We start from the raw sequence: 26,573 nt of genomic DNA on the forward strand, positions 1-26,573 counted from the left end.
TGATCTGGGCCAGTAGCTCACAAACTGCCAACAGAGTACTTTAAGGACCAGAATTACCTGATTCCATTTTACCAGCCTACTTAAATCTGGCAGCTACATTCAGCTTCCAGACTATCTTCAAAGATGGCCTCTATAGAACACATTGCAGTAATCTGATCGTAATGTTATTATGGCATGGATCACTGAAATCCAGGAAGGATAGTAGCTGGCATACCCAATTTTCAAAGTAGTGGGCATAATTCCTTAAAGAGACATTAGCTATTCTCTGGATCTACTGAATTAATGCCTGTATCCTAGAGCTTACCAGTATCAGTGGATAATGGACTAGATCAGTGTTTCTCAACCGTGGCAACTTGAAGATGTCTGGATTTCAACTCCCAGAATTCCCCAGCCAGCAAAGAGTTGAAGTCCATACATCTTCACGTTGCCTAGGTTGAGAAACACTGGTCTAGACAATGGTTTAGTGTTTAATCTTATTCTGCCAGCTTCTTGTCCACTTCCTCAGGGCACAAAAATTGCAACTGATGTTTCATTTGCAACATTCTGCAAATGTTGAGAAGATTTTGTAACCTCATCTATATTAATTATGGTGACTGATTTGGAGCAGTTGAAGATTTTTACCCACAAAGTGCTTTGCTAATTTGTTATAGTAAACTACTGAGAAGTCTGCTGAGGCTGTGCCTGGACTAGTCTTAAACAAGTTACCCACCACCCAAGAAAGTTCTTGGATGACTGGAGGATTCACTGAGGATGTAAAAATGGTGAAGAAATAAGCCCCCTTTGTTGCCATCAGAGCTACATTATATGCATCATTATGCAACCTCACCTTGAACATATAAGCTGCAAGGTCTAGCCATCTATAATTTGCTTTTTTGTCTGAAGCTTCTCGAAAATCAGAAGTATTCCAGGCTCCCTAAAGTCCCAGAAGTTGCTTAGGAGCCTTAGAATCAACGGCCTTTCTAATGTAATTATTCCGTAGGGAAATAGAAGCCTTGACCAAATTGCCAGCCCAATCTCCTGAAAAATCCCACAAAATCCAGGAATATCTTATATTCCTGGAACCCCTCAGATTTTAAGTCTCTGGGTGTAGACCATCTTAATTTGTCCCAACCCTTAGAGAAGAATTTGTTTGTTTCTGGGATTTATCTGCCACCCCAATCCTAGCAGGACTCTAAATGTCAAATTCACTATATGAGTTGAAGAGTTTAATTACAGTCATTTGCAATCAATGATCAGTCCATGGCAATGGGATAATACTCATCTACCAACCACCAGCACTTCCATTCTGCCCTAACCCCAAATCTAGACTAACAGGGTGCATGCAATATATGAGGTTCGGAGAGCCCCATAGTTGTCTATGAAATCCGAAGTTGAACAAGTGGTCAGCTTCAGCATGAATAAAACTATTCTTACGACTGCCCCGCCCCACGGCAGAGAGGTTGGTATTTAAACAAGATTCCTATTCTGTCTTTCCAACCAAGCATCAGGAGCAAATCCTTACAAGCAACTCCCAGACTGGGAGGCTCCAGCCACAGAATTTCTCCTAACATGAACATTAATCACTGTTAGGCAAAGTAATTTTTAATAATGTAAAATTGTAAAATAGGGGGCTGGAGTTACCCATTTGAAGAATCCCAGTAGATAGCATAACAAGAAGAATTACAGACTCTTTCTAAATGGATGATGGCTTGTGTTCATCTTGGTGAGTCATAGGTTTTGGAGACAGTTTCATTAACATTATTGTTTGGGGAGGAAGACAGTGTGTATTTTTTGTTGTGTTTCTGACAGCCAACTTGAAATCTTTGCCAAATCACAGAGAATTGTGAAGGAAGCCTCACAGGAAACCACAAAATAAAATTTGTATGGCCTCAGAAATACATGGTTAGACCATTATAATGCCACTGAACAGTGTAAGGAAAAGCAACCAGTTTGTGGTCATAGGATTAGACTTCTCTGGAGCCCTTGAGGAAGACAGAACAGATAGTTGCATTCCAGACAGCCTTCTGAAATTAAAAAAACCCTGTTTATTTTGTTTATTTAAAGTATTTATACCCTGCCCACTACCCAAAAGATTAAATCCATTAAAAAAAAAAAGATAAAACAGTAAAACTAAATAAAACGAATAATTTCACATGCACAATAATATTCATAGTAACAGTGACAGAAAGTCACTTAAGGGGCTTATGAATTGCCGAGATAATTGTTAGCTAGACCATACTAAAACCTAGAATTTTTTATCTTGTTAAGCATAAGCATCACATATATCTTAGTCTAATTATAGGAGGATTTTGGCAACAGAAAATCAAAGAGCATGCTAACTGATACCATAAAACATGGTCTTAAAAGTACCAAATACTTCATGGCTGCTTAACATATTGCAAGTAAGAGTAATTGATTCAGTTCATGTGAAACCCTAGGGCACTTCACATACCACCGATTCCACTGACAACTCCCCCCAAACCAAACCTTCAAACCAATCTCCATTGCCTTCACTTCCATAGGCCTCAAAATATGAAGGATAAAACTATAGTGGCTAAATCTCTATGGAGATGTAGCCTTTAAATGAAAAAAAAAAATGCTGCAGTTTCAGATATACTGCAGCTGAGCAGTTATAAACAGATTCAGCTTCCAGATTCAACAAATAGTCATTGTTCACCAATTTAAATAATGATTGGACAGATCTGGAACTTATTCTGAAGTGGCTCCAAGGCCCTCTGTTATTCTTAGTGTCAAAAAAATGAGTCTGTGGTTCATGCACTTCTCTTTCATTTTTGTTCTTCAGTGTGGACATTAAAAATATCCACTTTCATTTTTGATTAGCAATAGTTTAGTATGAATCTTATTTCTGAACTGTGGTTAATTCTAACTATGGTTAGTCACAGTGCATAAAAGAATAGGGAATGGGGATTTGTGAACCCAAAATTTATTGTACCTCTGTGAGCCCTTTCAAGGGAGACCAGACTAGGAAGCCAATGCCATGGAGGTCAGTACTACTTTATTGTTAAGATATTGTAACAGAGACTTGCAAGTCTAAATGCACTTCCCCCTCCCTCCCTTTCTCTTTGTGTGAATTCCGGAGGGGCTTTCTGGGACATTTACTCATGTTACATTCTTGCCCTGAGCTCAGACCCCTTTCATCTGACCATTGCCTTGGTAGCAGTTCTTCCTCCTGTCCTTCAAGGCCATTCCTTCTTCATCCTACATGCTCCTCTTCCACACAAGGCTGATCATAATTTAATGTACAGCCAAGAACAACCACTGCTGTTTTTTAGAAGTTAGTAACAAATCTAGATTTTCCCATGACTTTTATGCTGTTCCTTCTCTCTTCTCTTGCAGTACCACTGTGAGATGTTTAGGAGCCTTCAGTTCTCTTTTTTTGATTAACTGTGGCTTGTCACATCATACAAGCCAGTCAAACTGGTTAATTCTGACCAATCACTTTAGAAAAATTTCAACCTGTAGCTGAAACTCTGCTTGCCCATAATTCTCTTACAGATGACTCGACTACAGGCCCCCATCTCCTCCTGCATATCTGCCTTAGGATCATCTCAATCTAATCATCTCAGGATTGTGAGGGAGAAAAAAAGTAAGTCCCCTTATATAAAAGATATGCATCCACACCATGGTGAACATAACTGAGGATATAGTATCCCCTCCAGTATTGTTAATGAATACTGATTAATCTCAGTATTGGTTACCATGACTGGCAATAGCTCTCCTGGATCTCAGGCAGGATAGGACTCAGTTCTGCATGTAAAAAATAGTCTCACTGTGGAACTATGGCACCTTCCATTGCTCTGTTTGTTATTTGAATTAATGCTACTGTTCTGATAAATGTGAAATCTATTTTGATGTAGATAAGGATTACTATATGAATGGATACTGTTTTATCCCTCTTACAACCACCTCAATTGCATACCTTTAACCATATATATGTTGTCTCAAGGTACTCAGGTGTAAACTTTTTATGTTATTTTTCATTTTCCAGCTATTTCCTTCTTTGCTGCAAAAAGTAGAGGCTAATTGTAAGTACTTAAACATTCGTGGGTATTAAATCATCTCTTAAATCTAAAAGCAGTTTATGGAAAGGAAAGGAAAGGAAAGGAAAGGAAAGGAAAGGAAAGGAAAGGAAAGGAAAGGAAAGGAAAGGAAAGGAAAGGAAAGGAAAGGAAAGGAAAGGAAAGGAAAGGAAAGGAAAGCTTTATTCTTTTTTCCAATATGCTTTTTACCATATTAAAATATCCAAATGGGTTGTTTTGAGTCATGGCCAGCTATAATGACATATAAGAATGGAGAATCAAGCAACTGCTACTGCTGTCTTCCAACAGGGCATATTTCTGATGGCTGTATATGGGCAAGCAGAGCTAAGTAATCTTAAGTTTTATCATCACTTGTTCAATCTGTGAGTTTGCGGGGGGGAGGGGGACCAACTTCCACAAGGTGGGCTGTGTTCTAACTTCCTCAGTCTCAAAGTAATGAATCCTCTTGACTCTGGATTTCCAAGTCAACTTGTATGATTATGTTTTAAGCCTCCCTTCAGAATCACCTTCAGAGATCAGAGTTACTAAAGAAGAGATGAGACTTCTGACACAGCAGTGTGCCAGCAAGTGGATCTTTTTGCTGGCCAGGAGATGATAGATGGCAATTCTTCTTCAGTTCACAGCAAAGATCGCTTTTGCCTATGTCCATCCAGCAGCAAAACAGTATGCCTTGCCAAGACAAACAGCTCAAGGTATGAACATTAACAGTAAGCACTAACTGTGGTGTGAAACATTCTCAGGAAAGTCCAGACATCACAGATACTACTTGGAATATCTTGGATGTCCTGCATTCTTTTGCAGTGAAAAAAGGGCTGCGCCACAGCAGTGTGGGAGACAGCAGCCAAGGAAAGGACATTAGCCTTGCAAAGCCAGCCATCAAGTTTCTAACTATGGCTGATTGAGGGCAAACTGGAATGTACATAAAAGTGACTTCTGACGCCAACCACTGTTATGCACAGAATGCATTTCTTTTTTAAAAATTCCAAACTATTAATAGAATACTTAAAAAAAAAACATACCTAGTAGCTTTTAAAGCATTTTATCTGAGAACCCATCCATAACATTTTAGTATGGCTATTACATGGGTCATTGAAATATGCTTGTGTTTGTTAATATGCTGAAACATTACATTAAGAGGAAGATAATTTATGTTTTTCAGTCTGCTTGTTGACATAAAGATTTGCTTTATTCTTGATCCCATTGCTAAAAGTATGGAACTTAAGAAAAATATTGAAATTCATGTACTAAGCTGAATAACACAGTGATTTGGTACTTTTTAAAAACTGCTGCAGTGGAAACTGGATGGACTTCTTTCTGTAATATTCTAACAATCAAATCGATAAGGACTACAGGTTAGCTCACAGAACCTGTTTATTGAATTATGAAAACATGACGGACACCTGGAACGAAACTGCAGAGCTAATTCCAGATGGCTTTTCAAAGTTCCTGTAGGTGATCACAAAGGTTAACGCCCTCAAAAAAAACAAAAAACAAAACTGAACTAAGTTTGTACACTAAATCATAGTCACCTCTTGGGAGTGGCGATGCCAAGACATTATATTCACAGTTAAGTCTTTTGTCTCCAAAACCAATTCTGTGATGGCCATGCCATACTCAAGAGTCTAAAAATACTTGGCCAGATAGAAAGGCCAATAATGGTGAAGCTGAGATATACAGCCTCCAACCATCTCGACTGCTTGACACAGCCAATATGCATATCCCCAGGGAACTCTCAGTGTATCTTGCTTATTTTGCTGTACTGTTTCACGGGTCAGTGGATTATGAACTCGAGCTGAAGCGGGTTGATCAGAGCTGAACAAATTGCAAGAAGGAGAAATCTGAAGTTCTGCACCTGAGTAGGAAAAATTAAGAGAACAAATATGGGATGGGGGCTTGGAGGTAGTACATGTGAAAAGGATCCAGGTGTCTTCATTGAACGTGAACCACTAGCATGGTGCAGCTGCTGAAAAGGCAAATACATTCTTGGTGCATAAAGTCCAGATAACAGGAAGCAATTCCCCTCTATTCTGCTCCTATCAGAACCCATGTAGAATGCCGTGTTCTGTTCTAGGGCCCACTGTTCAGAAAGAACAATGACAGACTGGAGCAAGTTCAGACGAGGCTGTCAGGATAGTGAGGAATATGGAAACCAAGCCATCTGAGGAATGGTTAAAGGATCTGGGTATGTTTAGTTGACAGAAGAGATGACTGAGGAAGAGATTATAAATACAGTAGTCCTTGAGTTACGATGGCAATTTGGACCGGAATTTCCATTGCTAAGTGATGCGGTTGTAAAGGGCAATGGCATGTGACTGTATCGCTTAGCGACAGCAATCCCTGCAGTCCCAGTTGCTATTGTTAAGTGAAAACCGTGGGTCGTTAAGTGAGCACCTCCTTACAACTTCCTGCCAGCTTCTCACAACCAAAGTCAGTGGGAAAGCCAGCAGGACATTGCAAGTCTCAGGTGGCTCACAAGCAAGCTGGCGGGCAGGTAAAAGGCTGCTCCTGGGTGGGGGAGAGTGTGCAACTGGCAGGGGGAGGTGCACTGCGAGTGTGGTGGGGCTTGGAGAGTGTGCATGAATGGCAGGGAATGGCAGGGAAGGCACAGTGTGAGTGTGGCAAGGCTTGGGGTGGCTGTTGCTGGATGGGGGAGGGTTGTGCAAGGGTGCATGAGTGGCAGGAGAGGTGTGGCACAAGTGCAGCAAGGGTCGGAGAGGGTGTGCAAGTGGCCTGGTATGGTGTGAGCACAGTGAGGCTCGAGGAGGGTGCGCAGGCGGAGGAGACTTAACCAAGCAATTTGTGACCTTCCCTGCTGGCTTCCCCGTTGACTTTGCTTGTGGGAAGCCATCAGGGAAGGTCGCAAATTGCAATCATGTGACCGTGGGACACTGCAACCATCGTAAGTGTGAGCAGGTTGCCAAGTACCCAGATCAGAACTTCAAGGACTGGTTGTAACCAGCACCATCATAACTTTGAATGGTCGCATAACAAGAGGTCATTAACCAAGCACTACCTGTACCTTCAAGTATCTGAAGGGTTACCACATTGAAGAGGGAATGGATTGATTCTCCATTGTCCAGGGTAGACGTCAGGATGAATTACCTGACTGTATGAGCTGTCAGCCAATGGAACAGGGTGATGCATGAAGCAGTTCTCCTTTGCTACAGACCTTTAAACAAAGACTTGATAGTCATTGTCAGAGATACTCTTGTGCAGTGTTTCTCAACCTCAGCAACTTTAAGATGCGTGGACTTCAACTCCCAGAATTCCCCAGCTAGGAATTTTTCCTGGGAATTTCCCCAGGAAAAGAAAAAGAGAAATAAAATAAATACTGGAACAAAGCGGGCCAGAAAACTTTGAAAACAAATAATGTCAGAAAAGTGAGTTGCATGAGAAGGAAGTAACACAATAATTAAGAATTGTAACTCTTTCAATATTATTCAGTGTTAACTACTTATTATCCCAAACCTACCAGAACAATGTTGCTTGGAATGCTGTCAGCCACTCAGAGTCAGATGTGATTGCAGCAGCATATACTGTAAGCCTGGTAGACAGACAGACAGACGGACGGACGGACAATAGATTGAAAGCTTTCCAGCCAATCCGGATCTTGGAGCTGAACCCTCCTAGTTGATGCTATGTGAAACTCATTATAAACTAAGGCTACAAACCATATTATATGTGAATCACTCAAATGAATTTTCATCAGACAAGTAAACAAATGATCAAATGTAATTATTTTGCATCCTCAACTGACAGCTCATATCTAGATGATATACATTTACACTATATTCTATAACTTTTTTTTTAACCGGATGGTGAGTTTAGCATTTAGCTTCAAGGGAGGCACACATTCTATAAATGCTTTCTCAGAGTTTCTAATAACAACCTTCTGTAGTCTTATTCTCAAGCTATTACTGTTCTATTCTGGTTTTGTTTGGTTTTGATTCTTTAAAAGAAAAAAATATGAAACCACAGCAAACTTACCCCTATGTAATAGTGAAAAATGGAAAGGACTTAAAAAATGGAATTTTTGCTGTTGTGTCTCCGGCACTTTTTCTGGTTGCCCAGAATTGCATTATTGCAATTAAAAAATATTGCATTAAAAAAATTAAGAATGCTATAATTTTAAGATATTGTAAGATTATGATTTTATGACATAATTAAATAATTTTACTTTCATATTTCACTCTTGGACCGTAAATTATAATTCATAATATGCAACAAAATTTATAAATAAATACAAACTTGACATAAAACTACATAAAGTCTATATATGATATGAATTAAATTCCAGGGGTCAATAAGTAAAATGTGTCCTTATAGACTATTAAGCCCCTTCCTCCATTCTGAATTGGGTCAAATTTGAAAATAGAATTACACCACATGCTTTCTGAACATGTACAAAGTACAGGTCAAAAGGCTGATCAGTATTTTCTCATAAGTAAGTGCGTTTTGCAAAAGCATGCTTTGCAACAGAAATCAAAAGTTTGGGCTCAAGTTTTGAAATTGGAAAAAAAATGGTTGGACTGGATATATCACCAAAGATCAGATTAAGGAATTTAGGAACCTATCCTAAACATAAATGAATTTTGCTATACTCTTCTGAACTGCCATTTTGATTTTTCATCCTAATTTTCATCACCAATTTTAAGGAAGATAGTTTGAAAGAGCCAGGGTCTTCTGCACACTTTTGTGAGAGATTGTGCAGTGGGTGAGGGAAAAAAAAGAGAGTTGTTCTAGACATAAACAACAGATAAGAGAGGAGTGAGTAGCTTATCTCATAAATGGGAGCGCAGTTGAGGCTGAAAAAAACTCAGAAAAAAGAGATTCAAAATATTCATAAAGACTCCGCCTTAACAAAATAAAAGAGGGATGACAATTTCTATTGCCATTTCCAAGATTCTGTACCTTCATTTTTGCATTAAAACTGCTAATTGAAATCTGCATGATTCTTGCTTTCTTGACCATGCTCTGTGCTATAGGGTTTGGCAACACTGATATCTACACTAGTTTCTTTACTTGTTCTTCCCAAAAAGAATCTAGGGTTTTAGGAATAGATAATTTAAAGGAAGAAAGAGCAAAACACGTTCCAAAGAAGAAACATGTCCTTCCCAAGTCCAGCTGTCTCTGTATTAATTTCCCTTTATGTCAGGGTTCCTCAACCTTGGCAATCTGAAGATGTGTGGACTGGCTGGGGAAGTCTGGGAGTTGAAGTCCACACATCTTCAAGTCGCCACGGTTGAGGAACCCCACTCTATGTTACATTGGTAGAAGAAGAGCCATTGTGAGTGGGTGGGATTCCAGTAGTTCATGGGTCTCTGAGAGCTTGGATCTTGCTCTAGTTTTCAGCTCACCAGGGTTCCATTGGGCTGTGGACCAGAGTGATAACAACAGGCCAATTAAATCGCCCTGCACTTCTCGTATTCCTTGCTTTTCCAAACAAAATTTAACAGCCAATTTGTCAGAACTGGACAGAACTGGTTAGATAACACTCCTAATCCTATCTCATTGCAAGCCCCCAGGGATTGCTGTTCCCTCAAAGTGCTCACTGATTGCTATTACCCTCTTCACTCCCATTATTTTTCCGATGAAAACTTTGCAAAAGCTTTTCATGTTTTCTTTGCTGTTCCCTCAATACTGTACTGCTTTATTATTTTAAGGGCAATTTCCCCACTGAACGTATTTCCTCAATGATAGCTACATTTTCCTTCATTGTAATTTTCTATTGGCATGCTTTCATTGTGCTGTTTCTCAATAAAATCCAACTCTTTACCAGAGACTAATGTTTCAAGGTCTGTATTCACTTTGAGATGTGTAGTTAAAAGGTTCACTCTCTTCAGTTAAAACATCTTACTTGTGTACTTGTATTGTGTACTTACTTGTACTGGGGTAAGAATTCTCCTCCCATACCATAGCCTAGGCTGATGTTGCACAAAGAGCTAGGTCGCCTCCCAGCAAATTTGCCCAAGTCTCAGTAATATATACCTAGGCAGCTCCTTCATCCATCTTCATGTTATAAATAAATGGTCTGATTGTGCTTTGGTTGGAATTTAATAGCAGCGTTACTCCAAAGGAGACTCAGAAGCCATCCCTGAGAGAGAGAGAGAGAGAGAGAGAGAGAGAGAGAGAGAGAGAGAGAGAGAGAGAGAGAGAGAGAGAGAGAGAGAGAGAACAAACAGAGGAAGAGGTGACCTGGAGGCATCTGTCTCTCTGACCCTTGCTTATCTTTAGCTTCTACCTGGCAGATAACCAACTGAACTGTGGCACCTCTACCTTTTTCTTTTCCTCTCCAAGAACATCTCAGTCTCCATACACATTATAACATGGACACCAACAAAGAAGCAACAGAATAAATTAAACTGTAATCAGCCATGCACACAACCAACATTCCAAACTCATGGGGTGTGAATTCAAGCCCAATGGCATAGCTCTCACCTAGACCATTGTCTTCCTAATTCAACTCTCACCAGAGCAGAGCTGAATTTAGCACTTCTCCCTACCCTTGGGAAACTCCAAACTTTGGTTGTATCCTCTCACTGTCAACATTTATCTGAAGGAAAAAGAGCCACACAGACACACATCTTGGTTTCACATTCTTCCCATAGTGATTCCCTCAAAGGAGCAACAGCCCTTTTCAGTGGCATCATCGTCCATGTTGGTCTGCCTTTAATGATGTGCTTCTGTGAAACAGTTCTGGGTGGTAACCAGCCAATCCATCCCCCCCGCAAAGCCTCCAGCAATAGGACTTGTGGTGTGTGACCATCTTCTTTTCTTTTCAAAACCATGGAAGCAGGAAAGAAGAGAGGAAAGAAACAGCTGGAAGTTCCACTAAGAGAAATGTCAGATGCCTGCTCTTACAGTTCAGTTTCTAGTACAGGCTGATTAGCTGCATGAGACTCATATCATTCTGCTCTGCTGATGCTCTCAAAATATATAACACAATACAATACAATACAATACAATACAATACAATACAATACAATACAATACAATACAATACAAATTTTAATATATACATCATATCATCATCTATTATCTATCATCATATACATCAATATCATCATCTATTATCTATCATCATATACAAATTAGTCCTAACAAATTTGTTTTTTTCTTAAAAAGCTTCATTTTGTAGTTGATCTTTGTTTGAAAGAAAGGATTGCAAGCATGTCTGTTTATCCTTCAAATGGGTCTCATTTGTTCTCTGCTTTTGATACTATATGATCAGCATCCATATATTTTTTTTTTCTGAAATGGCTTTACAAATAGCAACGAGTTCAGAATTTGAACTTTGCCCAGAGGGTTGGGCTTTATTCAGAGATGTGCAGTAGACCAGTAAAAGTTTCTTACTCCCAATAGCTGACTTAGAGCAAATACAACTGATTAAAAAAGAAAGATTGTTTGCCCTAAGTAGGCTTGTGTTAAACAGTCGACATCACCTATGACGGGCTACTTTTGACCTTGACTTTGTAGTATGCTACTGGATGCTTTGATTATTTGCATTTCAAACCTGGATCTGAAGTAACTCAGAAGAAGGCACAGCTACCCTTTTCCAATTTTAGATTGGTTTTTTACTGCAGTCTTTGATGCTCTGGTTAAAAAAAAAAAAAAAAAACGTGCAAAACTCAAAGATGGTAGAACAAAATTTATAAAAAAGAACAAAAACAAGCTAGCTGACAAAGATCGTTCCTTTCTTGGGCATACTGTAGGTGACATTTTCAATATATGAATGAAAAACAAAATTCGTTTTGAAATAATTCAGAATCCATCTGTTTCAATTATAGCTGAATCATTAGCTCACTTTGGAAAAGCTTTGGAAAACTGACAGACGTTTAGAGCGTCAGCTTTTCCAAAGTGAGCTAATGATCACTTTGGAAAAGCTGATGCTCTATATGACTGTCAACTGGCTTTCATTCCAAAACTTAACAAACAGCTATTTATTTATTTTGTCTTTTGGTAAAAATTGGTGAGCTTGCAGAGGCAGAACTGCTCTTAAAGGCTCGTCTTCAGGTGCCCCAATCATGGCATGGACACACCTTAGTAACCATTTTTATATCCGGTCTTCATAACATTTCCATCTCAACCCCTTCGGTAAAAAAAAGCCTATCAAGACACAGGAATGATGTGCTTCTGTGTCTATGACCTGTAGTCAGGCAACTTGATAGTTTAAAACTATGATTAAAACACTACATTTGCTTAACCCCTCCTCACCCTGCATTGGGAATGGGATTAGGGAAGTGTTTCTCAACCTTGGGAACTTTAAGATGTGTGGACTTCAACTCCCAGAGTTGAATTCTGGGAGTTGAAACCCACACATCTTAAAGTTCCCACGGTTGAGAAACACTGGATTAGGGGTTGTTTTTCTACCAGTAGCTAATACGTGGAGGGAGGGAAAATTAAGCCAGAGAAATTCATCAATCACGGTTTGTCCCACATTAAACAGTAAGGACAGCATCACTTGCTGGTCTCCTCATTGTGTCAGAATAGGACTTAGCAATTGGGGCACTCATTTTTTTATTAGCCAACTTTTCTGCCCACTCAAGGACTGGGAGGTAGCAATTTAACACAGCCATCTGCCTACACACTAAATGGATCAAGCCTCGCAAATTTCAGGCAACTAGGAGCAGGGGGTTTGGGGAGGCAGTGCGAGCAGGCAACCTTTAAATTTTGTTTTTATTTCTTGGGTTAATTGAATTAAATTGACAGGCAAATTCTATCATTTTGAAGGAATGAACTCAGTCAGATTTTGAATACATACAGTATGTGTAAAGACTTCAAACACAGGCTAGATGGTCATCTATCAAAGATGGTATGGAGGATCCTACACTGACCTTTATGATTCAATGACTTGGTGTGACAGTGTTGTTGAGAGTCGGGCGGCATGTAAGTTCAAAAAATTATTATTATTAATTATTATTAAATATTTAAAGTTGGTGATTTTTTTTTAGAACAACAAGGATTTGCTCTCGCTCTTTCCCTCATCCACTTTTCAAAGGACCACTTCTATTTCTATGATTCTGACATGCATAATACAGATGTGTGTAGGGAACTAAGTTGCAGTTTTTTTAGAAGGGTAAATTTTGGGGATTTAAGCAAATACAGAATTTGAAGAAAGAGATTTTTTCCTTCTTATTTTCTTTTCTTGGCAGGTGGATATTTATTTGAAAATTGCCTTATCATGGGGGGGGGGGCATTGGCTATCATACCAACAAAAACTAAAAGTGGGAATAAGGCACTAATCAAGTACCCGCTCATACAAACCCATATCCCATTTTCCAAGCACTGTGAGATTGCAGGAAACTAGAAGTTTCCTGAGTTCAGGTACTTTTTCTGTTTGTCCTTTGTTTTAATAAATACAGCTTGATGATAGATGGAGATTCATACAGTATGTTGATACTCCAAAATTCACTGCTCTCCCCCCTTAGATTTCTAATGAGGCAACCAGCACTTTTACATCTGTGGAAAAAAATTCATAACTTGGCTGCAAATAGTACTGGGAATAATTTCAAGGCTTATTTGCAATGTGTATTAGGCTTATCAAGTGAACAGTTTTTCAACTGGGAGTAGACTTATGAGATCAGGGTGGTCCTCTTTGGCATTGTATGCTGTATGGGACTTTCCATATCCATGACTCCAGGCAATAAATACCAACTTATATTCATGAGGCTGCAGGATTGTTTCTCAGAAACCAATTTTTTAAAATGGACACCTGGACAATTTATGAGGTTTTTAGCAAGATTACTGAAAAATCCCTACCCTGTTTCTAGAGAAGTCAGCTGTCAAAAAGTGAAATCATTGAAAGAATGTATATTTCTTATGAAAACAGATGGGCTTCTATTCCATCTTATTGATTTGATTTCCACACTGATAATTGCCCATCAGAAGAACACCAAACTTAACAAATGGATGCAAAAGTGTTGCAGTCAACCTCTTCCTCCCATCAAGATCAAAACACATCTGGGAAATGTTCAGAAGTTATCTGCTCTAACTTGGAGTCCCCAACATTTATTTCACTAGAGGCAGGAAACTGGTGCAACTTGGTAAGTCAAAATATAGGTAATGATGGCTAATTGTTTTTTTTAGTTTTTTGTAGCCATATTGATTTAAGATTTAAGATAAGATTTACAGAAGCAATACTGTCAGCAATAGTTGGATTGGCAGTTCCTAAACCTAGCCAGTTAGGCTGAAACTAAAGCTCTAATGTAGGGACAGAGATGAGTTTTTTACTATTTAGAGTGCCCCAGCCTGGGAGAACCTACATAAAATGAAATGCTTGTCAGATCGGTAAGTGATATAAAACTATGATCTTTGTGTGATAATTGGTCTGAAAATAATGTAGTGAAATTAACAGGGACAAATGCAAAGTTCTTATCACAAGGAAAAGACATTAAATGCATAAGTACAGATTAGAGGATACTTGGCTGGTAATTATATACTCATACAAACTGAATATGAATGAGCAGTGTGATATAACTGTAAACAAAAGGTCCCCCAGTGAGTTCCCATGCTGAGAGTGGGCTTCAGTCTGGATCTCCTGAATCCTAGTCACATCTTCACCATTGTACCACCCTAGCTTTCAAGAACTAAGTTCATTTATTGCAGTAGGTGTCCAAATGTGGTGCTCTCCAGAGCTGATCACTGGGGACAGTGGGGGAGACGATTCTATACAGTAGGAGGAGAATGTCATCCCACTAAATGTGGTTGGGAGGATGTTGTATAGTTAATCACACACACATAGACATATATAGAGAGCACTTCACTAAGTTAAGTTTTCTAGTTCTTTCAGCAGTCTTCATAGCTTCCATTTCCAGGGCTCTTTTTAGAACAGATTTATGTGCTTGTTATACTTTGTTGGTAAAGAAAGAAGACAAAATCTAAACCAAACAGTATACGTAGGCTGAAGGAGGGGGGAGCAGTCCTTTTATAGTAAAAAAAATTAGACAGTGTTTTGAGAAAGACACGGAAAAGCAGCATTCCAGACAAACCCTTGGAGAGTTTCAAAGTGTGGAGTGTTGGCAGTTCTTCCCCTTCAAGAATGTGAATGCTTCATGATAATGCTCTGTGAAGTAATCTAGTAAAGAAAGCCCAAGAAGGAGGAAGACAAGCAGGCTGATAGATCTGATCCCAGATTTCAGTTTATGTAGGTTGGGGCACTCCAAATAGCAAAATACTCATCATATGGATGAGAAGTCATCTTTTGGAGAATGTAGGATATCTCTACATGCTAAGCCAGCATCCCACTTCCTGCTGTTGCACTATTAGACATTTAGAATTAACTGCAGTCAGAAGTATGCTTCAACGAAGTCTCATTATGATCAAAGGCATTTATTTCTATGGCACGTCTGTAGCTCTGCAGCCTCAACTGGACAATCACCACATTATGTGTCATGTTTTCTAAACCTATTCAGTGAGATGCTAAAATGTGCAAGGTTATGATATTCTTTACCTTCAGAAGATTAATACTGAAACATAATGTTCCATTTTCAAAGACATACATTGTAAGTAAAATAAATAAAGGCCTATGAAATGATAGGTGCAGTGCAGCAGAGAAGAAAAGTAAATATTCTGAGCAGTAAACAATAATACTTTACCTACTGTTACGATATATTTAGGGCATATCTCAGGACAGAAATAGAACATTTATTTATTTATTTATTTATTTATTTATTTATTTGATTGATTGATTGATTGATTGATTGATTTCTGCAGCTCCCCACTCACACACAACTCTTGAATAAAAAACAACCAATGTAGTCATAGAAGAGAATATATGTAGCTCAGGGTGACAATGTGGAGTCCTTGGGGTTCTCTGAGCTTGGTTGTTTTCTTGCAGGCATTTCATTACCCAACTAGGTAACATCTTCAGTGCTAGAATGGAGTGAGCTTTGTTCTCTGTTTATATACAGTAGCTTGCCTTGCCAGTGTTGGAGGGGGTGTTGTTTTGTTTGTTGGTAGTTCCTAGATTAGGCTGCTGTTTACTGCTTGATTATTTGTTTGGTGTTAATCCTGGTGTTAATCCCTGCTTATCTAGGTGTTGATTGCTGGCACAGGGGCGTTCTGGTTTTTTTGTTTCTTTTTTATTGTCTCTTTTGAATGATGTAGAAATGTTGTTTATCTCTATGTGCCTGTTGATGGCTGACTTGTCTGAATAACAAGCTTCCAGGAATTCCCTCGAGTTTTTGGATTTAGCTTGGTCTAAGATGCTGACACTTTCCCAGTTGAAACTATGGTGGAATCTGTCCATGTGTTTTGAGATTAAGAAGTCTTCAACATGTCTTCTGACTGCTAGTTGGTGTTCATGGATGTGCTCTGCTAGCCTTCTGCCTGTCTGTCCTACATAGTGGCTGTTACAGTCTCACACTGTATGTTGTAAATGACTCCTGTTTTTTCTTCTTGGACTACTGGGTCTTTTGGTTTACTTAAGATGTTTAGAGGCCTTTAGTTGGTTTGTGTGCTACGGTGATGCCATGTGGTTGTAATCTCTGTTCTTTCTGAGATGTTTCTGATGTATGGCAGTGTTATCCTTTTCATAGCTTGTGTTGTTGTGCTCTAATGGGTTGAGTGGCCAGGCACTTTTTCATAAATGTAAAATGTCACAGTTGAGAAACCCTGAGCTGTATTATACAAAGGGGGGGGGGGGGATCCTAGAAAATGGTGTCCTTCAATTATTGGAACTGCAGGTCCCAAGGAATTCCAGGAGTTGTAATCCCCTTCCTAGCACAACTGGAAAGTACCAAGTTAGAAAAGAAGGAAATAGGCAGTGAATGGTAAATTATAACAAATAAGGGATGATCTTCCACTGATTGCTTGGGAGCTTCTATTTTCTAAATTCTACAGTATAAAAGAACAGCAGCTGCAGTTTTGCCTTTTTTTATAAGTGTATGTGAATTTACTGCTGAGGCTGAGCTAACAAAAATGCAAGCTGAAGGAAAAAAGGAACCGGAATAAAACAAAAATAGCAAAGACCTCAACAGCGTAGGCAGTGAGGCCATATAATCTCTTTCTTCAGTACTGAATTTTCTCATGAAACAAAGAACTAAGTTCACATTCAGTTAGCAGAGTGATTTTTATTATTGTTATTTCAAGAGTAAAGTTTAATGAAAAAAATGACATATTAGTAGAAATGATGCATTAGGACAAAGAGAAAGAGAAACAGCAAACATGATCAAATATCTCAATGTCTGCGATGATTTCTTTCTTTCTCAGTGACACTCAGCGAGAAGGTCATTCTTTAAAAGACTGAAAGGTCAGTTACAAAATGTATTTCTGAAAAGGATAATGAGTTTGGAATAGTTCTATTTCTGAGCCTCTTATTTTCAGTAATTCTCCCATGCAGTGCAATGCTTTGGACGATGGTTCAGAAGTAACTAAAATTAGTTTTAATTAATCTTACCCCCAGAAAATGTTAGCCTTAATCTGCAATATTATAGACAAATAAAACACTTAAACACAAAGCACAAAATGTCTCCCAGTGCTATTATGGGTGAATAGGTAGAAATGGGTCTTTTTCATTGTGACACCCAGGGTTTGAAATGATAGGGGTGGACATAATTAAGCACCTTCGTCACATGTAGATTTCATTACTGGGCAATACAGTATGTGGGTCTGCCCTTGAAGAGTGACTAAAATCTATAACTGATGCAAAATATGGTAGCCAGAAGGTAGGCTTTGAACACAATATCTTCCTGGCTATATTTTGTTCTATTCTAAGACACTGCTTACTTTCTAAAACCCTAAATGATTAAATTTAAAAACCAGCCAATGTGATATGAAACTATCTCTTATGAACTGCTGCTAGTTCTGAGTCCTACCAACAATAAAGGTCTTGCTACTTACGGCCAGCTAACTCATCATAGTAAACAGGACAGGGCTCTGTGTGGACAGAGGCAGCTCAGAGGCTGTGGATTGCTAGGTCTGAATTTTAAATTAATAAGAGTTTAGAGCTGAAGCATATTTGTCTGCTTGAGACAAGTGAAGTTATGCCATAATGCCAGGGACTATCCTATACATGGCAGCTTCAAAGGGCCATATTCTGAGATAAGTGTGTGTAAAATCGCAACCTAGATGACCAAAACCTATCACGGATAATGATTTTGATAGAGGGTTTGAATTATTTACTGGGTTCCAGGGGAAAGATAATTCTGTTGCATTTCTACTTCATGTGCTTGTGCTACTAAATCAGGGGTGGGAAATATCTGAGGGGTTGAAGGCTGCAACTCGACCTCCTGACCTTAGAAGGACCATATATGGCTATCCAGTGATGCTATGAAGTCACTAGAAGTGACTGTAACTCCCCCAAACACACCAAAATTACACTGTTGAAAATCAACCTTTTTGCCTGCAAAAGTCCAATTTTGGCAGCGTGATTTCAGGATGCTGGGGCATGTATGTTACCCTGATCCAGAGGTTTCCCCCTCCCTCGCCAACTAGATCATTCAGTCACTTCTGATAAGTTCAGCAGAACTACCTATTCTTAGAGGAAATTGTTGCTATAATAGAAGATTCACTGCTTTTTTTCTCATAAGCATCTGATACAGGCCACAATGACATCACATGTGCCAGGGACAGTTACAAAGATAGATGATAGGTTTGTTTGAGATCAAGTCTTACATGTTTTGACTTGAAAAATAAAACTTTTTGGTTATGAGACATGAAATACGGTTCTAGCTGTGATTCAGGAGAGGAAGCATAGAAACACAGATGTAGGATTTTCCAAAGTGATATAGAAAAGAATAGGAATATAAAGAAAAGGAGAAAGCTTAGTGATATACAGTAATCATTTATTCTTTTCTTATTCTTCCACGAGTGATTCACGTGTCAGCAACCTATTTAAGAACTATGTTTATTACCCAAGGTTCCATGTCGATCAAATTGCAATATATTTCTTTCTGAGATCCTGTAAAATAGACACATACAAAAATGATTTTTATTTTGAGGAGATATAAACAATTCTCTATAGCTACTTAGCATTTCAACTGTACAGTTAGAATTTTTTTGAGAAAAATTCCTAGTTAAATATCCAACACTCTGATCATTTCTGACACATTACTCTGTCTTAATTAATATTCTTAAACCGCTAGTAGTTGGCTATAATTAGAATGATATATGGTAGCTGGACTTAGCCATTCTATTAGCCAAAAATAAAAATATCCTAAGATAACATTTTGTCTAAAATGGACTTTAGAGGGTGCTATTGCCTTTGGCGTGTTAAATGGTAAGAATGAAATCTGAGAACAGCCGATCTATTATCTTCACCGTACTATGCTTGTTAGTCTCATAAACTGTAAAAACATGAATTTCTGTTATAAAATTCAGTGATTACTTCAAGATGTAAAAGCTTCTGTTCTGCTAGTGATGCAATTGTTCAGGCTGTAGCAGTTGCTGGCCTCTTATCACTTCAAGAGAGAGAGAATTAAAGATTTTAGGCACATTAGCAGCCTCTTGCAGAAAAGAAGCTGTGGAACAAAAGTTTGCGCCCTGAACACAGCGTACTCTTTTCACTTCTGCGTTGTGTCCAATAGATGTTAGTGTTCAGAAATTATATCTGAGGTCCAAATGCTTTACCTCTTTATTTGTACAATAAAAATTATATAACAAAATTATAAAATTATTTTGTACAGATGCGTTTTTTTCTCTCAAACTAATTTTAGGACTACTGTTTGACCATGATACATGGTAATCTGAACATTTAATGTGGTGGGGATGTGGGTAGACTATATGCCTTAAGAATCCTCCCTCGTTTATTTTCCTCTCTATATGTTGGGAGCTTAAACAAAAATAAAAACCTCTGGCTGGTAAAAGTTTATCTAGCCAGTTCAGCATAAACTTTCATGGTTAAGGATCCTGTTTTCTGTTTTTGTCTTTTGAAACAGCAATCGATATATTTATGCTATTCATTTTGACCAGTTAGCAATCAATCTTATGAGAACTGGAATATAACCCAATATAATCTGCATATAACATTTTATGGGCTTGAATCTAGCAGACATGTAATTGATACTTACTGCCCCTTGAATCATAATATCAGTTTTAGGTTTCACTCTAATCGTGATGTTACTCTGCAAGAGAAGGGAGATTCAGTTTTAAAAATTATTATTCTATCCAAATTAATTCCCTTGGTTTTGCACAAGATTATAACATTCTCTACATCAATAAAGATCATCTTGAAAATGTGACCTTTAAATATCCTACAGTGTTGATGAAAGTTAGTTCTAACTAACCACCCAGGCTCTGACTATTATGGATGAAAACAGATAAAAATACTATGGAAGAGGAAAGACTTTTACTTAAAAACAAAAAACAAAAAAAAACTTCAGAAGCTTGGGTGGCTGAATTCTAATTCCGTGTTTCTCTGACATTTTATATTTTCTTTCATTTCATCTTTTCAACTACAGTGAGTAACGGCGGCTATATTTATACCTCTGCTTCCGGTCCAGATGGGACATTAATAGATATATAGCTTGCAGCTGCACACAAGGAATATTATAGGCTTGGTTCCCCTCCCTCTCTACACAGTATCAGTTCTGTTCCATTTTGTTATGTTTCTGGCTTTCATTGTTTTTATAAATCAGAAGTGGAGCATTGTACATCTCTCTTCCTCACTCTCTTTTTTACGCAACCTTCCTTTATTCCAGATCCAATGGCTTCTATGCTACAGCACCATAATTCTCCAGGGGACTCAGAGAACAGGAGGTAAGTCAACGGAGCCGAGCTGCAGGGATTTCTGTTTGATTCAGGTTTATTAACTCCAGCATACGCTCTCTTTCTCAAATTTGTTTTCTCAGCCGGTGGCACATTGCACCATTGCCCAGTGCCATCAGTCCTGTGGAGAGTAGTTTTGTAGTGGATCTGAAGGCATCTTTAAAATGAGATGAAGGCAATAGAAAAAGAAGAAAAGAGCCTTTAATAGCAGCTTAGAATCAGAGTCTCTATGTTTTCTTAATATTTTGAAATATGCTTGGTATAAACATTGCACATTCCACCTACTGAAGCATTTGCTGGAACTGCTCACAAAAGGGAGTTGCTCCTTTAATTCTTTTTCCTTGCTCCAGGTTCCAGCCATTGGCCTGATATATCATCCCATTCTCTTTGGCCTCCCGCTAATAAGCACAAGCAAGGCTGTACTCTTTCTAAACAGGAAGCTTTTCCTATCAGTTTTCATAGATATGTACTGTATTTCCTACACCTAGATTTCATTTCTAGACGTTTTCCTTCCTGAAGCACAATTGCATTAAACTGTATTAATGCAGTATTTTGCATGGCACTGTAGTAATAACATTTCAATATAATAAAAACCTCTTTTCAGAAGATGGATTTTTTGCCTCTTTTAATTGCATATGGAAATGAAATTTCTACTGCCAACGAACATAAAAGCAGAAAATGCAAATCTCATGTACTTCCTTTATCCATCTCTCCTCGTTTCTCCACTTATTGCCCACAGCCAGTCCTATCACCTTAGGGCCTTCTTAACAGCGTTCCAGTGTTACCTTATATGTTTGGCTGAGCACTACAGCAAGAAACGAAACCCAGCACAGATTTCATTTATTTTTGCATGCAATAATTTGATCCATCTAACCATTTAAACTGACAGCAACAGCAAATGGACTCTGCTGGAGTTCTCCTCTGTGGTAGAATAAGCAGTCAGAACAAAGGCATTGAGTAAGTTTGCATGACTGTTTAAGGCAATAAGCCGGATGCTCCTGTAGGAATAGTGTAGCCTTGTAACACCCATCAGTATTATTACAAATCCTTTATATAGGTGGACAGCAACAGCTGAGAGGTGGAGTCTTGCCTAAGGCTATCCAATTACTTCCTGATTGTTTCCCACCTTAGTCATTAGCTGACCAAGTGACTCTAACATCGGAGGGTTCAGGGAAGGTCTGAGTCTCTCCAAAAGTCACCAGCAAATTATAATTTCATTTTGATGTAAGTGGAAAATTTTTAAGTACACGTGAAGTATTTAATGGTATTTAATCTGAATATCCATAATCTTATAAACTGTATTTAATGTTGTCTAATCTGAATATTCATCAAATGTTTCAGAAAGTATCACCTAAATGTTCAAAATAATTATTAGAATAACTTTGTTTTTCTCATCCAGTATTTTTTAAAGCCTTTGCCTCAGACCCTTTGCAAAAACCATCCTCACACATTTAAAAAGTTCTATCCAAAGTACAAAGTAAAACCATGTGCAACTGATTTTTAGCCTGCAGCAAAACCCTTCCTTCAAAAGTTTTGCCCAGTTTCATTATTTACTTATGTCTCAAGTGAATCATGCAAAACTATATTTTGGCTCTTAAATCATCCTGTCCCTTTCTTCCCAGCAGGGTGACCGTGCTTCAGGACTTGATGGGGAGAAGAAGAAGAGGGAGGCGGTAAAGGAAATAAAGAAGTCACTCCACCCTTCCAGGCAGAAGGAAAAGTGCTAGTAATCAGTCAGATGCAAGAAGGTCAAATTAACAATAACAAAAGGTGCAATATAATGAAGTGATAGGCGTAGTCCTGACGCGGATGCCAGAGTGCTTTGCCAGCAGAAACAAGAATGAACAGCTAGGTAAATGATGTCATTATGAGATGAATTAATTTCCTAAAGGCAGGTGAATTTTCTCTTAGAAGACATGTTTGCCCCATCAGTGAATAAACTCAGTTTCAGTCCTGTTGCACCATTGTCAGAACTTATCTGATTAAAGCTGAACAATATAATCAGAAAGTATACATGACTCTCTGGATATGTTTAAATGGATGACTGTGGGAGTGGGTTAAAGGAACACACACACACATATCCATTCATTAATCCACAAGAGAGGCCATGAAACTGGAAGATCAAGCATGTTTGTGCAAGAATAACATTTTATCAGAATCAGCCAGGAATAAGGTATCATTTGTAATTTTGCTGATCCGTTAAGCATCCACTGGACAACTAAACTATTACTTGGAACAGTCTTCTAACATGGAAACAATATCCCACTGAGTTTAGGTGTGGTCTACTGTAAATCAAAATAGAACTCGCTTCAGTTTTATGAAATACGGATCTGTAAATACAGGAGACTTAAACAGCAACAGCAGTCAGAAATTTACTTTTGTCACTAATAACCTTTTAAAGCTCACAAAGGATTTGATCATGGTATGACCTAACACCCCAGATATATATTCACATATGTATATTACGATCACCATGATATGACCGTTCCTGTTTGGTTGTTAAATTCTGTGGTTTTCCTTTTAAAACAACAAATCATGTTATATGCAGTTGCAGGTCTGCAACAGGCTTAGTTCATCTGGACTCAACTGTTCATTATTTATTCAAGCAATTCGAGATCACATATACGAGCTCTCCTTCTGAGCATCGTTCAACCACTGCCTCGGTTTATTTCAGCAGGGCGGCTATGTCATCGTGTGCCTTTAGTCTGCCCCCGCCCCCCCACCTGGCACTTTCAGATGCACTGGACTGAAAACCCTGTTGCCTCCAGTCAGCAAGGCCAATGGGTCCACTGGCTGGGGAAGAAAGGATTTGTTATCAAACCTAAGCAGGGGGCACCAAGGTGTGGAAGCCTGGACAAATTTGCCTTTTAGCAGGATGCTTGGTTCCGCCTTCCAATCTAACCCACAGTTAGGCTTTCTTAGAGGTCTCCCATCCTAGCACTAACCAGGCATGGCCCTGCTTAGTTTTTTTGCTATCAGTCAAGGTCAGCTAAGTGATGTCAAACAGATATTTTGTTGTATGTAGGAATCTGCAACTACCAAGTACAATGTAGTCTTATAATTTAAAATGTGGGAGTCAGCAGAAGCAATATACTGTATTATACAATACAATAATAAGCAATATACATGAAGGCAATTTTCAACTAGATTTTAAAGCACTGTCTAAGAGTTTATGAGGTACTTTTGTTATTCCTAAAAAACAGCTCTATCAATTGCTTGAAGGATAAAAATGACTCAAATGTCCTACTGAGAACTTAGACCAGAGATAAGTGGCCTTGTATTCTTCAGAGTTTTTGGATTTCATCTAGATGAATATGTTTTTCCATGGGAACAATATGAGTAGATACTTTGAAAATGAAGAGCAAGATATGCTTGCAATACACACCTTGTAACACATAGACTGAACATTAGCATTAGTCCCCAACAGAATTGCTTTCACATCCAGTTCCTTACAATGCCATTCTTTATTCATCCTCTATAGTAATTCTTTGTGTTTTCCCTTTGAACTCACCATAACTCCCAAACCGCAATAGTGATAACATTTTTTTCCCCACAAATCCTACCCTGCACACTCCTTGCAAGGAGACTTATGCTTTGTGGCATTTCTTGGAGTTATCATGTGATCACACCACATTGCATGTCTCATGAAATAAATGAGACATCTTGGAATCTCTGCTTCATTGACAGCTCATTCTAACCATCTGTTTTTAATCCTTACATTTCCACATTGTCACCAGTTAAGGTTTGGAAGCTGATCATATGTGACAAAGGCATTCTGTATGTGTATAGAATGCCTCTAAGATACACACAGAGATACACGCACAGAGGCATTTACATTATTAGATAAATGAGTTTGATACTTTCATAATTACTCTAACTTTCCCATTTTTAAACATAGCTAGGGGACAAAATAACACAGTTCTCAGTAACCCCAACAATTTGAACTGAAAACAATTCATCTGAAAACAACAAATATAAATAAATCTAACACATTAGGGAAAAAAGTATATTCTACAGGTCTGTGCAGCAATTCAGATTTGGAGAGGAAAAGGTGATTTGGAGCACAGATGGGCATATACGTCACACCTGTCGGCACCTCCATAAATGAAACACAGGTTTTCCTGGGATTGCGCAGAGGCAGCTGTGCTAGCCAAGGAAAAGATACAACTTTATGAAATTGCCAACAGATGTGACGTGAGCATCCCTTCACTCTCTCAGTCATTTTTTCCCCTTCGGAACTGGATAGCCCTAATATTATACATTTATACTAGGACTGTACATACTTAGAAAATGATTCAGATAAGTGTTCTGGACCTCACGCAAGCACATTGACTAAAGCAGCCTCTCTTATTTTCAGGCTCCCACATGAGCATAAAAGGAAGGTGTGCTGCTTTAAAGAGTTGATTCATTATTTTTCAAAGCATTAGCAGCCCTACTTTATTTGGCTAGTATCTACCCCCTTGCTTTTTCTATATAATAACAGAGCCTCATTTTCAGATAATCCAAAGTTCCGACTTTTATATGACATACAGACAGAGTGGTTCCATTTTTCTCAAATACAAGAAAAAGTGTATCATGACACAATGCTCCCGCCCCCCCGCCCCCCATTTCATTGGCTTCCATTTCTATGTGGAGAAAGAGGGATCAACAGTGCAATCATGAATTTTCAGCCAGATGCTAGTAGAGAAATGCAATTTGCTAATGTCTTTTCTAATTGTCTCTTTAGGATAGAGATATATGTGTTTAGTTTAGGAGGGCTGCAGAACATGGAAAAAGGAACTGAAGGGTTGCACAATACCCAGTGCCACAGCAGAGCGGAAAGGTAACGCTCTGTGCTGAATGCCATCATCTAAGCTATAGCGTGGCATAGTGGATGGCATCAGTGGCAGTGACTACTCTGAACAGACAGCTGATAAAGACAGGAAATAACAGATGAATATGGGGACATGAGCTTATCAAGAACAAGGGTATTCATTCAAAGGGCACCCTGTTCCAGTTCAATAAAGAAGGAAGGAGTGGGAGGAAAATTGTTAAAACTATCCATTGTCTCCCATTAGGAAATCAAAATATTAGTATGTTGTGTGGACGTTTGATTGTAGGGTCAGAGACAACTTCCCTAGAAATGTCATGTCTGTTCCTTTTATTATTAAACTCTTGGCTGAAAACAATTTGTCTTTAAAGAATGCAGGATAAAGCACAGTGAAATCTACTGTCTGTTGTAAACTAGTGGAATGAATGGGAAGGTCTGTTTTTCCTCACTGCCCTATCACACTTTCTCTTACATCCAGCATCAAATCTGCCATGGGAATAAAGAATGGAAAATCTGTGTTTATCAGAGGAAGATCGTCACAAATTAGTCAGCAATGAAATATACTGATAGAAGTTAACCTAGAAACCAAAAGAAAAAGAAAAAGGAGAGCAGCGTTTCAGCTGTGCCTTTAGTTTCTGCAAAGATTGGAAAGAACTGAAATTGCTGTGCAAACATGACAGAGGAAGGAAGTCTGCAATGCTTCAATTAAAAAAAAAAATTCATTTAGCCAAGGCAACCCTTTCTCTCCAAATATGCTCTGAACACAAAAATACTAAGGTTTTCTGCAAGGTTACACATTTATTTAACCCACTGAACTACCTCAACATTTTAATCAAATTACCTAGTGTCATTTATGTCTATATTACAGTATAACACCCATTAGTCTAAAATTTAAAATATTATGAAATGCAGTTAATTGCAACTCTCTTGCTCCTAATTCATTTAACTGTTTCAGTCTTGTTTTAAAGATCCATTTCCTATAACAAAATGGTGTGCTGGATATGTTGTAGGAGGAGTTC

At 38.5% G+C, this 26,573-nt stretch overlaps 1 long non-coding RNA gene across 1 annotated transcript in view; it reads right to left on the reverse strand.

Moving 5' to 3' along the window:
- Positions 1-18,768: 18,768 nt before the first annotated feature.
- The window catches only part of LOC148213699 (uncharacterized), a 49,655-nt gene continuing 41,850 nt past the window's right edge, over positions 18,769-26,573 (reverse strand). Inside the window, exons 3-4 of the long non-coding RNA XR_015794061.1 lie at positions 20,048-20,101; positions 18,769-18,939 (exon numbers count right to left, since the gene is read on the reverse strand). This is a non-coding gene — a long non-coding RNA (uncharacterized LOC148213699). The remainder of the gene's footprint in view (positions 18,940-20,047; positions 20,102-26,573) is intronic.

Source organism: Python bivittatus, unplaced genomic scaffold (assembly GCF_059951505.1).
Source record: "Python bivittatus isolate LINGU-HERP-01145 unplaced genomic scaffold, Pbiv_v1 ctg000840_np1212, whole genome shotgun sequence".
In the NCBI taxonomy this organism is placed as follows: domain Eukaryota; kingdom Metazoa; phylum Chordata; class Lepidosauria; order Squamata; family Pythonidae; genus Python; species Python bivittatus.